This window comes from Staurois parvus, unplaced genomic scaffold (genome assembly GCF_062004578.1).
Source record: "Staurois parvus isolate SC_StPar_1 unplaced genomic scaffold, SC_StPar_1.0 ptg002140l, whole genome shotgun sequence".
In the NCBI taxonomy this organism is placed as follows: Eukaryota; Metazoa; Chordata; class Amphibia; order Anura; family Ranidae; genus Staurois; species Staurois parvus.
The window spans coordinates 6,449,678-6,462,768 of record NW_028319936.1 but is presented as its reverse complement, the minus strand read 5'-3'; the positions used below and the strand labels follow the sequence as shown (position 1 = coordinate 6,462,768).

General features: G+C 42.7%; 6 non-coding genes across 6 annotated transcripts; all 6 read left to right on the top strand.

Annotated features, from left to right (window-relative positions):
* Nucleotides 1–5,752: 5,752 nt before the first annotated feature.
* On the top strand, nt 5,753–5,966 carry LOC149432496 (small nucleolar RNA U3). Its single transcript, XR_016309035.1, has one exon. It is a non-coding gene; the product is annotated as a small nucleolar RNA U3 (small nucleolar RNA).
* A 725-nt stretch (nt 5,967–6,691) lies between these two features.
* Nucleotides 6,692–6,905, top strand: LOC149432495 (small nucleolar RNA U3). Its single transcript, XR_016309091.1, has one exon. It is a non-coding gene; the product is annotated as a small nucleolar RNA U3 (small nucleolar RNA).
* Nucleotides 6,906–7,631: 726 nt separating this feature from the next.
* Nucleotides 7,632–7,845, top strand: LOC149432494 (small nucleolar RNA U3). Its single transcript, XR_016309089.1, has one exon. It is a non-coding gene; the product is annotated as a small nucleolar RNA U3 (small nucleolar RNA).
* A 725-nt stretch (nt 7,846–8,570) lies between these two features.
* On the top strand, nt 8,571–8,784 carry LOC149432493 (small nucleolar RNA U3). Its single transcript, XR_016309058.1, has one exon. It is a non-coding gene; the product is annotated as a small nucleolar RNA U3 (small nucleolar RNA).
* Nucleotides 8,785–9,509: 725 nt separating this feature from the next.
* LOC149432492 (small nucleolar RNA U3) lies at nt 9,510–9,723 on the top strand. Its single transcript, XR_016309079.1, has one exon. It is a non-coding gene; the product is annotated as a small nucleolar RNA U3 (small nucleolar RNA).
* A 725-nt stretch (nt 9,724–10,448) lies between these two features.
* LOC149432491 (small nucleolar RNA U3) lies at nt 10,449–10,662 on the top strand. The gene has a single exon (XR_016309096.1). It is a non-coding gene; the product is annotated as a small nucleolar RNA U3 (small nucleolar RNA).
* The last annotated feature ends 2,429 nt before the right edge of the window (nt 10,663–13,091 follow it).

Here is a 13,091-nt window from a genome sequence, read left to right as displayed (position 1 = left end):
CATTTATAGTTGATCTCAACGTCTCTCATACTAACACTCTCGTGAACTAATCTAAATATCTTATTCTGTTGATCTTCATCTATCTCCACCTCCATGTCTCTTTCCCAATTTGTTATAAAAATTAACTTTGTGTCTGTGTCTAATTCTGTGAGTATTTTATACATTTTTGTAACACCGTGTTTCCCATCTCGCCGTGTTTCTAGTAGCCTTTCAAACATATTCCACTCATTTTTTAATCTCAAGGGTTTTGGGAGAGTTCCAATAAAACATTTTAATTGTTGATATTTCCACTCATCTATTTTAGTAAACATATCTCCTCCCCTCTCTTTTAGTTCTTTAAATGTTTTCAGTTCCCCCTCTATCAATACGTCTCTCAATTGGATATCTTCCTTTTTAAACCATCTCCCTGATATCTCCTCTTTTCCTGGAGGGAAAAATTCCGTGTTTGCAAGAGGCATTAATATAGAATTGAATTCCCATTTCATATGTTTGTGTAAATTATCCCATAGCTTTAACACATTTAAAGTGTAAGTGCTTGTGCTTTCTTTAATTGTTCTATGATGTGCTGGAACCCATATCATCTTACTCAACTTAATTCCACTCAGTTCGTTTTCTATTTTTACCCAACTTTTCCCCTTATAGTTTAAAGTCCAATCATAAATTCTTGCTAAAATTACAGCTTTGTAATATCTCTTAACATCAGGTAGTCCCATCCCCCCTTTCTCTTTAGTCCTACTTAGTGTTTCATATGATATTCTTGGTTTTTTATTCCTCCATATATATCTTGTTAGCATTCTTCTCATTATCTTAAAAAACGCCTCTGGGAGTTTGATTGGGATCATTTGAAATTTATAGAGTATTTTAGGTATAATTACCATTTTAATTAGGTTTATACGTCCTAGCCATGATGGGTTTCCTCCTTCTAATCTTTTTAGTTCGTCCTTCGTCTCATTTATCAGAGAAATATAGTTTAATCTATACAGTTGTTTATGTGAGGTAGCAAGTTTTATTCCTAGGTATTTTATATCTTTTTCTCTCCAAATAAAGGGGAATTCTTTTTGTAGTTTTTCTTTTTCGCTCTTTGGTATATTAATGTTCAGAATCTCTGTTTTTGTTGGGTTAATTTTTAGATTTGATAGTTCACCATATTCCTTCAAGATCTTCATTATACTTGGTAGTGTTATTCAGGGGTTGCCTACATAAAACAGAAGGTCGTCCGCAAAGGCCGCTACTTTATGTTCTATGTTTTCTATCTGTATTCCCTTTATCGCTCCACTATTCCTTATTATTGATAGCAGGGGTTCCAATGTCAAAACATACAGCAAGGGGGACAATGGACATCCTTGTCTTGTTCCATTGGACATCCCGATGGATTCCGACCTCTCCCCATTTACCGTGATGATTGCGGTGGGCTCCCTATATAATTTACCTATCCACTCACGCATTCTCTCTCCAATCCCCAACACTTCCAAGTTGTCCATCATAAAGCCCCAGTCCACTCTATCAAACGCCTTTTCGGCATCAATTGACAAGAGCACCACCGGGGCTTTCCCTTTTCTGCTTTTCTGAATAAGCATCAAAGTTCTCAACCCATTGTCTCTACCCTCTCTTCCCCGGACAAATCCCACCTGGTCTCCATGGATCCATTCGGGCATTAGCTCTTTCATCCTGTTTGCTAGGACCTTTGTGTACAACTTGGTATCAGTGTTCAATAATGAAATTGGTCTGTAGCTAGAGCACTGAGAAGGATCTTTTCCCTCCTTGTGAATGAGAACAACATGGGCCTGAAGGGATTCCCTCCTCCCCTCCATCCCACCTCCCAAGTCATTCATATATTTCTTTAACTTTGGTAACAGTACTTCACAAAATTTTTTATAGTACTTAATTGTATAACCATCCGGGCCTGGGCTTTTCCCTCCCCCTGTATTTCTTAATGCTACTTCTATTTCTTCCTGAGAAATTTCTGATTCCAAGGAGTTCAATAGTGTTTCACTGAGCTTTGGCAATCCCGCATTTTTTAAATATATCATCCTTTTTTCATTAATACCTTCTCTATTTTCTTTTGGTGAACCTTGGTGGCTGATGTTGTACAACTTTCTATAGTACTCTGTGAATACTTTAATGATTTCTTTAGTTGAGTGGACCAACTCCCCCTTAGGGCTTTTTATCTTTTCTATATAATTCCTGTTTTTCTTTTTATTCAGGGCTCTCATTAAGTTTTTTCCTGGTCGATCGCCCCATCTATATCTTTCACCCAATACCTTGTTATATACTCTTCTCCTCTCCTCCTCCATCAATCTCTCTAATTCATCTCTTTTATCCATTAGCTTCTGTCTTGTTTCTATTGTTATTTTCTTCTTATGTATCTGCTCCAACTCCAGGATTTCCTTTAAAAGTCCACTAACCCTCTCTCTTCTTTCTTTTTTTTTCCTTGCTCCCATCGCAATCAAGATTCCTCTTATATATACCTTATGACTTTCCCATACTGTAGCTGTCGATACTTCCTCTGTCTCATTCTCTTTGAAATATACCTTAATCTCTTCCTTGATCTTCTGCACAATATCCTCATCAAAGAGAAGAGCCTCATTTAACCTCCATCCTAGACCTCCCGTCCACCTTTTCCCCCATCCTATTTTCATTATGACTGGGGCATGGTCCGAAAAAGTTCTTGTCTCTATTTCTATTTTAACCAGCATTTCAATGAGTTGATGATCTATTAGAATATAATCCAGTCTCGAGTATATCTCGTGTGCATTAGAGAAGAAGGTATAGTCTCTGTCTTTCATATGCATCATTCTCCAGGTGTCCACCAGTTGGTACTCGTGGATCGCCTTCTTCAAGGCTCTCAGAGACCTACCCCCCTCTCTCTGCACAAGGGAGGTTGCATCCTTTTGTGGGTCCATACAAAGATTTAAATCTCCTGCTATTATCAAATGCCCTTTTTTAAAGTCTATTAATTTTTTCAACAAACCCTTCAAAAAGATCTCAGGTTTCTTGTTGGGGCAGTATATATTGGCTAGTGTACATTCAATTCCCTGAAGTTTACCCTTCAAAAACAGGAATCTCCCTTCCGGGTCAGTCTTTCTATCTTCCAACTCAAATCTCATGTTCTTTGCCAATCCTATTGCCACCCCCTTTGCTCTTTTGATTGGAGAGTCAGCATAATACCATGTTGGATAATATTTGGATTTTAATTTCACATTTGATTCTATCTCAAAATGTGTCTCCTGTAGAAATACCACTGACGTTGCCCTGTGATGTAACTCTTTAAACATTTTAAATCTTTTCCCAGGACAATTCAACCCATTCACATTATATGTTATAAACTGTATTTCTTCCATCCTTCTTAATTCTGTCTCTCTCTCTTCTAATTCGTCTCTTCCTATTAGGCCCGAATATCTTGCAGAATATTAGCCCCACGGCCCCTCCCCCCCCTTCCCCCCACCCAATCCCTGTCTCCCCCCCCCCCCCCGCCCCCACCCCCCCTCTCTTGTTTTTCCCCTACCCATATTTAGGCTTATAAACTGCCTATAAATCATTTGTGGAACTATTTCCACGGTTGATTTAAAATACTGGGATTAAGCTCCGCCCATGGACTGCTCACCTCTCCTCCGAACTCCCTAGCTCCCCTTTCTCTATCAACTGGGCTCAACAATACCCTTTACTTCCCTCCCTTAACCGGAGCTTCCAGATGGACTTCCACTTCAACAAGGGGGCTACAAAAGGGGCTAGGGAAAAGATAGAGAAAAGAAAAAGCATATATTTTACTTAATTCTCCCTCCCCTTTCTCCCCAACGCCAGAACCTCCCTCCCCCTCCCCCCGACCCGCTGCCAGTCCCCCTGTCTTGTATCATCCGTATCTTCTTTTTCTTCTTCCCACCCAATTATCTCCATTCTTTGCAAGTCCAGTCTATCACAAAAATCTCTCAGTTCCTCCGGGAATCTCAGGTATGCTGTGACCCCATTTTTCCAGCCAATTAGAGATGCCGAAGTACCCCATCTATATTGCACATTCTGTTTTCTCATTTGCTCTAATAGAAGTCTCAGGGATCTCCTTCTCCATAGAGTCTCTGATGTTAAATCCGCAAAAATTTGAATAGTCAAGTCTCCATACTTAATTAACGATCTTCCCTTGATCTTTTCCCAAATCTCATTTTTGACCCCAAACTTCTGGAACTGGACAACTATATCTCTCGATCTTTCCCTCTCAGTATCTTGTTTAAATTTTCCTATTCTGAACACTCTATCCAGTTCAATCACTTCTGTTTCAGGTCTGTTTCTTATGGAGTTTAAGATTTTATTAACTAGTTCATATAATATTTCCCCTTTTGCAGATTCTGGAATTCCTCGCACCCTAAGGTTACACCTTCTTTCTTTATTTTCTTGAATTTCCATCCTATAAAACAATTTTTTCTGGGTTTTCTCCAAATGGATTATTTTTTTCCTTAGATTATCTATGGTTTGGGCCTGGGTTTTGACTTTCTCCTCTGTTTCTTCCATTCTCGATAGCAGATGGCCTAAGTCGTTTCGAATAGCTGTCATTTCATGTTTTATCATTTTCTCCAAACTTTGAAACATTTCTATCATCTCCTTCTTATTCGGTACTTGTAGTTCACCATCAAGTTCTTTTTTTCCCGGGCCATCCGCTATTTGTTGGCTACAACTGCTGTTCATACCCAGTGATAGTCTCGGGCTGTTTCCTGAGCTAGTGTCCATTTCCCCTTTAGCGCTTGTACCTTGGGCCCTTTCTGGCGTAATGTTTCCATATGATGTAAATTTCTTTATCGTGCCTGATTGGGACCCTTTGAGCCCTGCTCCCTTAGGACCTTTATTCTTCATATCCTCTTTTAGTCTTTTGCCTTCTATATTCTCTAGATGGAAATTGTACCTCTCTCTTATGATTTATGATCCAGACGGGTTTACTACTTTTGCTTATGCTCTCCTAGGGGTGTGTGGGACTCTTCTCTTCTGAACCCAGGGAATCCTCCCCTCTCCTCCTTAACCCCTTGGACCCCAATGTCACTCAGGAGTCAACCAGACAATAGACCCCCAGCAGCTCTCACTCACCCTTCTCTTCCCAGGACGGTAGCTCCAAGTTTGGGTGGAGGGCCTTCACAACAGCTCTGTCCTGGGGGGGGGTTCCTCTGGGCTTCCAACGCTGTAGCTCTTTTTCTCTGTCAGGATTTCGTCCAAGGGATGCAGGGTGGGTCTCCTGGCACTCCCGGGTCTACCTGGCCCAAGATCGAGCAGTCAGCTGGCCGGGGGCTCCAGGCAGCAGTGAACCGGGGGGCTGCAGACAGTAAGTAACCGGAGTTTATGGGCAGCAGTTGGCCAGGGGGTTGTGGGCGACAGAGAGCCGGTAACCCAAGCCGGCGTCTCCCTGTCAGTCAGGCGGCCAGCTGGCTTCCTCTTCTCCCAGAGATCCTCCGCGGCTACCACACGCCCCCGCCACGTCACCTCGTCCTCCAGCGGTCCGGGTCTCTCTCTCGTGAAGCTCCGGAGGGGCTGGCGCTTCACTGCAACCTTCGTCCGGCTTCCATCACCGGCTCTCCGGGCTCTATTCAGCGTCCCTCCAGACTCCGGTGAGTCAGGTCCTAAAGGTCACTAGGGAGGTCGGGGAGCGGAACCTAGCCGATAGCTAGTGCCGCTCACTCCCCACTGCCGCCATGTTCAGGCTCCTCCCTCAGGGTCCAACATGTTTGTTGAAGGAATAGAACCTAAGGTGTTGCCGAAATCTTTGACGTGTCCTGGCAAGACGATACTTTCAGGGATCATTTCTGTAGGAGCCGATGGGAGAAATGTGCTTGAAAGTGTCCAAACTCACTGTCCACGATGATGATTTGTAGGGCTCTCCTCTCATTAGGACTCCTGTTGTAGTGCTGCTCTATGCAGTTGCTGCCACCATTGGATGACTTGGTCATCTTTTTAGATGGGAAGATGGCAGGAGAGAGCTCATTCAGAGTGGTTCCTTCAGTGCTTTGTAGGAAGACTTAGAGTCTTCTTTTGTTTGCAAGACAGCTGAGTTTCCAAGCTTGTGCTTTACTCCAAACTATCAACGAGGCTTGCCTTTTTCTACCAATTGCTTCGATGCAAAAGTTCAAACCAATTGACACGATTATTGTTTGTAAGAAGAAAAAAAGAATTGGCTGGATTACTGATAGGGAGAGAGGCAGTCACCTGCCAATGTTTCTTCTTTAGCTCCCGCCTTAGGAAGAAATGCCAGATGGAAACAACGCTCATGGAACTCAAAGAAAGATGCGGGGGTTTTCTATGTTCGAAAGACCAAGAAAACATTGTCCGCACTGAGAAACCAGGCTTTTGGAACCAAAGGAAACTTGCCAGAGCATTACGTTTTGAAAAGAGGTGAAAACAAAAATACGCCATCTGTGTTGTAGTCTCGCCAGTGACCGCTCTGAACAAGACTGTGAGGTGCTTTTCAATCTTTGCTCGGGTTACCAAAAGGATGTCTGAAAATCAAAGTAGCCAATGAAGGGTGTTAATCAATTTGATGGTTTGAGAGAAAAGAATTGCAATATTCTTTTTCTTTCGAATAGGACTTGGGCAAACAGGCCTCTTAAGAATTGCTACTTGATTTGTACAAATAGTTTACATTAGAGCTTGACAAACATGTTCACCATTTGTTGAAGGAATAGAACCTAAGGTGTTGCCGAAATCTTTGACGTGTCCTGGCAAGACAATACTTTCAGGGATCATTTCTGTAGGAGCCGATGGGAGAAATGTTCTCGAAAGTGTCCAAACTCACTGTCCACAATGATGATTTGTAGGGCTCTCCTCTCATTAGGACTCCTGTTGTAGTGCTGCTCTATGCGGTTGCTGCCACCATTGGATGACTTGGTCATCTTTCTAGATGGGAAGATGGCAGGAGAGAGCTCATTCAGAGTGGTTCCTTCAGTGCTTTTTAGAAAGACTTAGAGTCTTCTTTTGTTTGCAAGACAGCTGAGTTTCCAAGCTTGTGCTTTACTCCAAACTATCAACGAGGCTTGCCTTTTTCTACAAATTGCTTAGATGGAAAAGTTCAAACCAATTGACACGATTATTGTTTGTAAGAAGAAAAAAAGAATTGGCTGGATTACTGATAGGGCGAGAGGCAGTCACCTGCCAATGTTTCTTCTTTAGCTCCCGCCTTAGGAAGAAATGCCAGATGGAAACAACGCTCATGGAACTCAAAGAAAGATGCGGGGGTTTTCTATGTTCGAAAGACCAAGAAAACATTGTCCGTACTGAGAAACCAGGCTTTTGGAACCAAAGGAAACTTGCCAGAGCATTACGTTTTGAAAAGAGGAAAAAAACAAAAATACGCCATCTGTGTTGTAGTCTCGCCAGTGACCGCTCTGAACAAGACTGTGAGGTGCTTTTCAATCTTTGCTCGGGTTACCAAAAGGATGTCTGAAAATCAAAGTAGCCAATGAAGGGTGTTAATCAATTTGATGGTTTGAGAGAAAAGAATTGCAATATTCTTTTTCTTTTGAATAGGACTTGGGCAAACAGGCCTCTTAAGAATTGCTACTTGATTTGTACAAATTGTTTACATTAGAGCTTGACAAACATGTTCACCATTTGTTGAAGGAATAGAACCCAAGTTGTTGCCGAAATCTTTGACGTGTCCTGGCAAGACGATACTTTCAGGGATCATTTCTGTAGGAGCGGATGGGAGAAATGTGCTCGAAAGTGTCCAAACTCACTGTCCACAATGATGATTTGTAGGGCTCTCCTCTCATTAGGACTCCTGTTATAGTGCTGCTCTATGCAGTTGCTGCCACCATTGGGTGACTTGGTCATCTTTTTAGATGGGAAGATGGCAGGAGAGAGCTCATTCAGAGTGGTTCCTTCAGTGCTTTGTAGGAAGACTTAGAGTCTTCTTTTGTTTGCAAGACAGCTGAGTTTCCAAGCTTGTGCTTTACTCCAAACTATCAACGAGGCTTGCCTTTTTCTACCAATTGCTTCGATGGAAAAGTTCAAACCAATTGACACGATTATTGTTTGTAAGAAGAAAAAAAGAATTGGCTGGATTACTGATAGGGCGAGAGGCAGTCACCTGCCAATGTTTCTTCTTTAGCTCCCGCCTTAGGAAGAAATGCCAGATGGAAACAACGCTCATGGAACTCAAAGAAAGATGCAGGGGTTTTCTATGTTCGAAAGACCAAGAAAACATTGTCCGTACTGAGAAACCAGGCTTTTGGAACCAAAGGAAACTTGCCAGAGCATTACGTTTTGAAAAGAGGTGAAAACAAAAATACGCCATCTGTGTTGTAGTCTCGCCAGTGACCGCTCTGAACAAGACTGTGAGGTGCTTTTCAATCTTTGCTCGGGTTACCAAAAGGATGTCTGAAAATCAAAGTAGCCAATGAAGGGTGTTAATCAATTTGATGGTCTGAGAGAAAAGAATTGCAATATTCTTTTTCTTTCGAATAGGACTTGGGCAAACAGGCCTCTTAAGAATTGCTACTTGATTTGTACAAATAGTTTACATTAGAGCTTGACAAACATGTTCACCATTTGTTGAAGGAATAGAACCTAAGGTGTTGCCGAAATCTTTGACGTGTCCTGGCAAGACTAGACTTTCAGGGATCATTTCTGTAGGAGCCGATGGGAGAAATGGGCTTGAAAGTGTCCAAACTCACTGTCCACGATGATGATTTGTAGGGCTCTCCTCTCATTAGGACTCCTGTTTTAGTGCTGCTCTATGCAGTTGCTGACACCATTGGATGACTTTATCATTTTTCTAGATGGGAAGATGGCAGGAGAGAGCTCATTCAGAGTGGTTCCTTCAGTGCTTTGTAGGAAGACTTAGAGTCTTCTTTTGTTTGCAAGACAGCTGAGTTTCCAAGCTTGTGCTTTACTCCAAACTATCAACGAGGCTTGCCTTTTTCTACCAATTACTTAGATGGAAAAGTTCAAACCAATTGACACGATTATTGTTTGTAAGAAGAAAAAAAGAATTGGCTGGATTACTGATAGGGCGAGAGGCAGTCACCTGCCAATGTTTCTTCTTTAGCTCCCGCCTTAGGAAGAAATGCCAGATGGAAACAACGCTCATGGAACTCAAAGAAAGATGCGGGGGTTTTCTATGTTCGAAAGAACAAGAAAACATTGTCCGCACTGAGAAACCAGGCTTTTGGAACCAAAGGAAACTTGCCAGAGCATTACGTTTTGAAAAGAGGTGAAAACAAAAATACGCCATCTGTGTTGTAGTCTCGCCAGTGACCGCTCTGAACAAGACTGTGAGGTGCTTTTCAATCTTTGCTCGGGTTACCAAAAGGATGTCTGAAAACCAAAGTAGCCAATGAAGGGTGTTAATCAATTTGATGGTTTGAGAGAAAAGAATTGCAATATTCTTTTTCTTTCGAATAGGACTTGGGCAAACAGGCCTCTTAAGAATTGCTACTTGATTTGTACAAATTGTTTACATTAGAGCTTGACAAACATGTTCACCATTTGTTGAAGGAATAGAACCTAAGGTGTTGCCGAAATCTTTGACGTGTCCTGGCAAGACTATACTTTCAGGAAACATTTCTGTAGGAGCCGATGGGAGAAATGTGCTCGAAAGTGTCCAAACTCACTGTCCACGATGATGATTTGTAGGGCTCTCCTCTCATTAGGACTCCTGTTGTAGTGCTGCTCTATGCAGTTGCTGCCACCATTGGATGACTTGGTCATCTTTCTAGATGGGAAGATGGCAGGAGAGAGCTCATTCAGAGTGGTTCCTTCAGTGCTTTGTAGGAAGACTTAGAGTCTTCTTTTGTTTGCAAGACAGCTGAGTTTCCAAGCTTGTGCTTTACTCCAAACTATCAACGAGGCTTGCCTTTTTCTACCAATTGCTTTGATGGAAAAGTTCAAACCAATTGACACGATTATTGTTTGCAAGAAGAAAAAAAGAATTGGCTGGATTACTGATAGGGCGAGAGGCAGTCACCTGCCAATGTTTCTTCTTTAGCTCCCGCCTTAGGAAGAAATGCCAGATGGAAACAACGCTCATGGAACTCAAAGAAAGATGCGGGGGTTTTCTATGTTCGAAAGACCAAGAAAACATTGTCCGCACTGAGAAACCAGGCTTTTGGAACCAAAGGAAACTTGCCAGAGCATTACGTTTTGAAAAGAGGTGAAAACAAAAATACGCCATCTGTGTTGTAGTCTCGCCAGTGACCGCTCTGAACAAGACTGTGAGGTGCTTTTCAATCTTTGCTCGGGTTACCAAAAGGATGTCTGAAAACCAAAGTAGCCAATAAAGGGTGTTAATCAATTTGATGGTTTGAGAGAAAAGAATTGCAATATTCTTTTTCTTTCGAATAGGACTTGGGCAAACAGGCCTCTTAAGAATTGCTACTTGATTTGTACAAATAGTTTACATTAGAACTTGACAAACATGTTCACCATTTGTTGAAGGAATAGAACCTAAGGTGTTGCCGAAATCTTTGACGTGTCCTGGCAAGAAGAGAATTTCAGGGATCATTTCTGTAGGAGCCGATGGGAGAAATGTGCTCGAAAGTGTCCAAACTCAGTGTCCACGATGATGATTTGTAGGGCTCTCCTCTCATTAGGACTCCTGTTGTAGTGCTGCTCTATGCAGTTGCTGCCACCATTGGATGACTTGGTCATCTTTCTAGATGGGAAGATGGCAGGAGAGAGCTCATTCAGAGTGGTTCCTTCAGTGCTTTGTAGGAAGACTTAGAGTCTTCTTTTGTTTGCAAGACAGCTGAGTTTCCAAGCTTGTGCTTTACTCCAAACTATCAACGAGGCTTGCCTTTTTCTACCAATTGCTTCGATGGAAAAGTTCAAACCAATTGACACGATTATTGTTTGTAAGAAGAAAAAAAGAATTGGCTGGATTACTGATAGGGCGAGAGGCAGTCACCTGCCAATGTTTCTTCTTTAGCTCCCGCCTTAGGAAGAAATGCCAGATGGAAACAACGCTCATGGAACTCAAAGAAAGATGCAGGGGTTTTCTATGTTCGAAAGACCAAGAAAACATTGTCCACACTGAGAAACCAGGCTTTTGGAACCAAAGGAAACTTGCCAGAGCATTACGTTTTGAAAAGAGGTGAAAACAAAAATACGCCATCTGTGTTGTAGTCTTGCCAGTGAGCGCTCTGAACAAGACTGTGAGGTGCTTTTCAATCTTTGCTCGGGTTACCAAAAGGATGTCTGAAAATCAAAGTAGCCAATGAAGGGTGTTAATCAATTTGATGGTTTGAGAGAAAAGAATTGCAATATTCTTTTTCTTTCGAATAGGACTTGGGCAAACAGGCCTCTTAAGAACTGCTACTTGATTTGTACAAATAGTTTACATTAGAGCTAGAGATGAGCGAATCGAACATGGCGAAGTGGAATTCGTTTCAAAGATCAGGAAAAATTCGATTCGCGCCGAATCCGAAAATTAGCAAACATCGGATGCACGAATCGAATTTTCCCAAAAATGGTGGCGACATGTGTGGCGACGGAGCGGGGATCTCTGGGAAGGCGCACAGACAAGGCGCGCTGACCCATAATGCATTCATTCATGACATGTGATAGCATTAGCCAATCAGCATCCAGCCAGCCAGCATTGTGTAATGGTGGAGCTATAAATTGCGGCCATCTTACAATTCTCCATTAGCCTCCGGTCATTCAAGAGAGACAGACCTGTCTGTATTAGGGACAGAGTTAGGGCCAGAGAGACTTTAGGGCCACAGAATCGTTACTTAGGGACACAGAATCGTTACTTAGGGACACAGAATCGTTACTCAGGGACACAGAATTGTTACTCAAGGACACAGAATTGTTACTCAGGGACACAGATTCGTTACCCAGGGACAGACACAGAATTGTTACTCAGGGACACAGAATTGTTACTGAGGGACACAGAATCGTTAGGGACACTGAATTGTTACTCAGGGACACAGAATCGTTACTCAGGGACACAGAATTGTTACTCAGGGACAGACACAGAATTGTTACTCAGGGACACAGAATTGTTACTCAGGGACACAGAATTGTTACTGAGGGACACAGAATCGTTACTCAGGGACACAGAATTGTTACTCAGGGACACAGAATTGTTACTGAGGGACACAGAATCGTTACTCAGGGACACAAAATTGTTACTCAGGGACACATAATTGTTACTGAGGGACACAGAATCGTTACTCAGGGACACAGAATTGTTACTCAGGGACACAGAATTGTTACTCGGGACAAAGAATTGTTACTGAGGGACACAGAATCGTTACTCAGGGACATAGAATCGTTACTCAGGGACACAGAATTGTTACTCAGGGACACAGAATCGTTACTCAGGGACACAGAATTGTTACTCAGGGACACAGAATTGTTACTGAGGGACACAGAATCGTTACTGAGGGACACAGAATTGTTACTTAGGGACACAGAATTGTTACTCAGGGACACAGAATTGTTACTCAGGGACAGACACAGAATTGTTACTCAGGGACACAGAATCGTTACTGAGGGACACAGAATCGTTACTCAGGGACACAAAATCGTTACTCAGGGACACAGAATTGTTACTCAGGAACACAGAATCGTTACTCAGGGACACAGAATCGTTACTGAGGGACACAGAATCGTTACTGAGGGACACAGAATTGTTACTCAGGGACACAGAATCGATACTGAGGGACACAGAATCGTTACTGAGGGACACAGAATCGTTACTGAGGGACACAGAATCGTTACTGAGGGACACAGAATTGTTACTCAGGGACACAGAATTGTTACTCAGGGACACAGAATAGTTACTCAGGGACACAGAATTGTTACTCAGGGACACAGAATTGTTACTCAGGGACACAGAATCGTTACTCAGGGACACAGAATCGTTGAATTAAAGAGTATGTCAGACAACACGCAGAGGAGTGGCAGAGGAGGCAATGTTTCAGGAGCGAGCAGACGTGGCAGCAGAGGAAGGGGTCGAGGCAGCACTAGTCATCCGGTGTCATCCAGCGGTCGTGTCTCCACCGACAACCCTGCTGTCATCGATTGGTTGGCTTGGTCGTCTTCCTCTTCCCAGGCCACCTCTGACACCTACAGCCAACGGTCGGTGGGTACGTCAGACACAACCGTTAGTTGGCATG